Here is a 3774-nt window from a genome sequence, read left to right as displayed (position 1 = left end):
TTTTTTTTTTTTTTTTGTTTCTTTGCCTCCGGAGACATGTTGAGTAAGAAGTTGCTGTGAAGAAGGTCAAAGAGGTTTTTGCCTGCTTTCTCCTTGAGGATTTTGATGGCTTCCTCTCTCCAATTTAGGTCTTTCATCCATTTTGAATATATTTTTGTGTGTGGTGTAAGAAAGTGGTCCAGGTTCATTTTTCTGCATGTCGCTGTCCAGTTTTCCCAGCACCACTTGCTGAAGAGATGGTCTTCATTCCACTGGATATTCTTTCCTGCTTTGTCAAAGATTAGTTGGCCCTATGTTTGTGGGTCCATTCTGGCTTCTCTATTCTGTTTCATTGATCTGAGTGTCTGTTTTTGTGCCATCATATTTTATTTTCTTCATGGTTATTGCTCTATTCATATAGAGCAATTTATTAGTGCCTTTATTCTGAGGTGAGGTTTGGTGATTTGCATTTATCTAGATAATCGTTCATTTCATCCACGCGTGACAATACACTGGCCTAGCTTTTGTGGTTGTCTCTGATAAACTTTTCTTGTATCTACCTGATAAGCCCTCAAGATTTTATCAATATATCAATTGAGCTTTCTCTCTGTCTCTAGAATCTGCTAGGTAGTATGTGATCACTTCCGGCCTATCTTCGGTAAGAACCCTGTTAAGTCAGCTTAGAAGGAATTACTTTACCTCTTGCTAATTTTCCATCCACTGACTGCCCCACCCCTGCTCCTTGGCTATAAGTCACCACTTTTCTTATTGATTTGGAGTTGAGTCCAACCTGTCTCCCCTACTGCAAAGCCATTGTAGCAGCGTGCCTCACTGTCTGTAATGAGTGTCAGAACAGTTTTTCAATAACACATGGAAACCGGTAATTACAATATGGTTGATGAGGTGAAACGAAAGTACATAACAGGGGCTGTGGGGTTACAATGGAATCAATTAGGGGCTTGTAAAGTTTCAGGAATTTGTAAAGTATTAAGACAATAGAAGAGATGGTGTTTAGAATGAATTAAAAGACTGGGAAATAACAGGTGGGGGAGACTGAGAGAAATCAGCCCACGTTTATGGGCAGGGCAAGGAAGGACCCATAGAACAAGTGTCCACAAGAGCTTAGCTGTCTCATAGGCATTTCAATATTTTACGTCCTAATGGAAGCTCTGGAATGTTTTTCTTTCCCTCGCGTTTTCCTTGAACTACTACCCCAGTTCCCAATATCACAAAATGGTACCACGGCCTTCTGTGTGTTGAGCAAGTAAAAATCTGGATAAGGAGCCATGAGGACCTTGCATGGTGGACGCATGTGTCGGGTGTGTTTGGGGACATGGGTGTGTTTGGGGCTGGAGATGGATGCCTTCCCAGCACTCCGTGGCCTGTGGGGTTTGTCCTGGGAGTTCTGAGGCTGGACTCGGGAAACCTGTCAGTGGGGATGGGTCAAGGAGAGCTGGGGCTGTAAGAAAGTGTAAGAGTAACGATAATTTTCACCAAAAATGAAAGTTCTGGCTGAAGAAACACGGTGGATGTTCATAATCTTCAGTGTTGGGGAAATAGGACAATTCGTATACTCTTTCAGTGTTAAAATGGATTTGTTGACAGGAAAATCCAAACCTTTACACTTTGTTTCAGGTGAGACAAGCTGAGCGTCTTCGTCAGAAAGAAGGCAGCTGACGGTCCACTTCCAGTGTGACTCTTTCATCTAGATGATACTTCCAGATTCTTTGTTCATCATCTGCTGAAAAGCACGTGTGACCCAAGCCAGTGCGGTCCCCAGAAACCCATCGTGAATTCCATATTGTCTGACAGAACGTCTTACACGTGGACTCACAGACTCAGGTGGTACCTGTGGGTCTATGTGTTAGAAACCTGAACCCAACAAGTTTTCTGGTTTGCTGGTCACCAGAGAAACCTGATGTTCCTTATGTCCCAGCACTGCCCTGTTCCCTTTCTCTTTCTGTCAGCACAGGGCTCCCACCGTGAGCCTGAGGGTCCCTAGTCCATGGTGGTCACGGGGCTCTGAGGACGAGCAGCCATGGACTCTGTGAGACGGAACCTGCGTGCTGGCAGGTGCTCAGTCTCGGCCTCTCCCAGATCACCCGGGACCTATGTCAGTGGTTTATATTCTTGTTCATGGTCATGCGAGGACACCTGGTGTCTGAGGGGAGAAGGGAGGATGAGACTTCCCAGTAATGAGGTGTTTGCTTCTGCCAGTTCCCTGCTGAGGGTGGGTTTTTATTTGTGTTTGCTTTCTGTTTTTTTTGTTTTTGTTTTTTAGTATATTCAAGCATGAGGAACCAAAACCAAAGATAAACAGGAGAAAATGTAGTTTGGATTATTTTATTCTACTTGGGCCCATAAAGTACAGACATGCAAGTGATCTCAGTCGAACACAGGACACAAAGAAGAGGGAAGGATGCAAGCGGTTAATAGTGACTCGACCGGTGACTCTCTGCCTCTTTAGCTGCAACGTACAGGACAGAGCTGGCCACCAGCAGGGCAGCCAGGAAGCAGCATCCCAAGCTGTGGCTCAGGAAGAATCTGCTCCAGGTGGGACCTCATCCAGTCCATGTGCTCTGTTGGTCGCCCTGCCGCCCACCCAAATCCATCCCCACCAAGTCTGAAGACTTCTCAGCCAAGGCAAATGGATCCTTTTGCCTGATCACGGATCACCTGATCCGTGAGGATCAGGTCCCACTGTTCGGACTGCACCCCCCACTCCTCTCTGGCCTCTCGCAGAACCTGGGATGCAGCTGAACCAGGGCCCCCGGCCCCTCTCGTCCATCTCATGTGCACACATGATTCAAACGTTCCCTTCTGGCGTCCACACAGGCTCAGCCTGCACGCATCCCCCTCTATTACAGGTCTTTCCCTCGACCAGCTGCTGAAGCAAGATCATGAGAGTCACTGTTGAATCTTTCTGGTCATCCTGTCCCACATGGGAACTGTCACCAGAGACTCCATAGGTCCCCCACCAGCCCCAATATTTCTCATATCTCTCTACCACCTTCTTGTCCCCTCTGCCACGAGTCCACACTGTCATTTCCTATGTGGACCTGGCCGAGTCTACTGCTCCTGTAACAAATTACCACACACTTAGTGGCTTTAAAACAACACAATTTGTGGGGCCCCTGGGTGGCTCAGTTGGTTAAGCGTCCAACTTTGGCTCAGGTCATGATTTCGCGGTTGGTGGGTCGAGCCCCACGTCGGGCACTGCTGACAGCCAGCTCAGAGCCTGGAGCCTGTCCTCAGATTCTGTAATCACCCCCCCTCTCTCTGACCCTCCCCTGCTCACGCTGTCTCTCTCTCTTTCTCAAAAATAAATAAAACATTTAAAAAAAAACCCACACACAATTTGTTATTCTGTGCCTAGGTGGCTCAGTCACTCAAGAGTCTGACTTCATCTCACGGCATGATCTTGAAGTTTGTGGGTTCAACCCTGCATTTGACTATGTGCTGACAGCTCGGAGTCTGGAGCCTGCTTTGGTTTCTGTATCTCCCTCTCTCTGCCCCTCCCCTGCTTGTGTGCTGTCTGTCTGTCTGCCTCTCTCTAAAAAATAAAAATTAAAAAAATTTTAAAAAGGAAAATGCTTAAAGAAAAACAATTTGTTAGAGTTTTTAATCTTACGGTCAGATTAGAAACCTGACACAGATATCTCCATAGGGATTCCCCAAATTAATCCGCCTATTTAAAGTTCCACCTATTGGGGCACCTGGGTGGCTCAGTCGGTAAAGTGTCCAGCTTCAGCTCTGGTCATAATCTCACAGTTCGTGGGTTCGAGCCCCATGTCG

The 3774-nt window shown here is 46.7% G+C and overlaps 1 long non-coding RNA gene across 2 annotated transcripts in view; it reads left to right on the top strand.

Moving 5' to 3' along the window:
• Positions 1-3570, top strand: part of LOC144239748 (uncharacterized) — a 34756-nt gene extending 31186 nt beyond the window's left edge. For both annotated transcript variants that reach the window (XR_013337477.1, XR_013337476.1), the window contains exons 2-3: positions 1615-1821; positions 2261-3570. This is a non-coding gene — a long non-coding RNA (uncharacterized LOC144239748). The remainder of the gene's footprint in view (positions 1-1614; positions 1822-2260) is intronic.
• The last annotated feature ends 204 nt before the right edge of the window (positions 3571-3774 follow it).

This window comes from Crocuta crocuta, unplaced genomic scaffold (assembly GCF_008692635.1).
Source record: "Crocuta crocuta isolate KB4526 unplaced genomic scaffold, BGI_CrCroc_1.0 scaffold267, whole genome shotgun sequence".
Classification (NCBI taxonomy): Eukaryota; Metazoa; Chordata; class Mammalia; order Carnivora; family Hyaenidae; genus Crocuta; species Crocuta crocuta.
The sequence above is the reverse complement of the archived record's forward strand: the minus strand, read 5'-3'. Positions and strand labels throughout refer to the sequence as shown.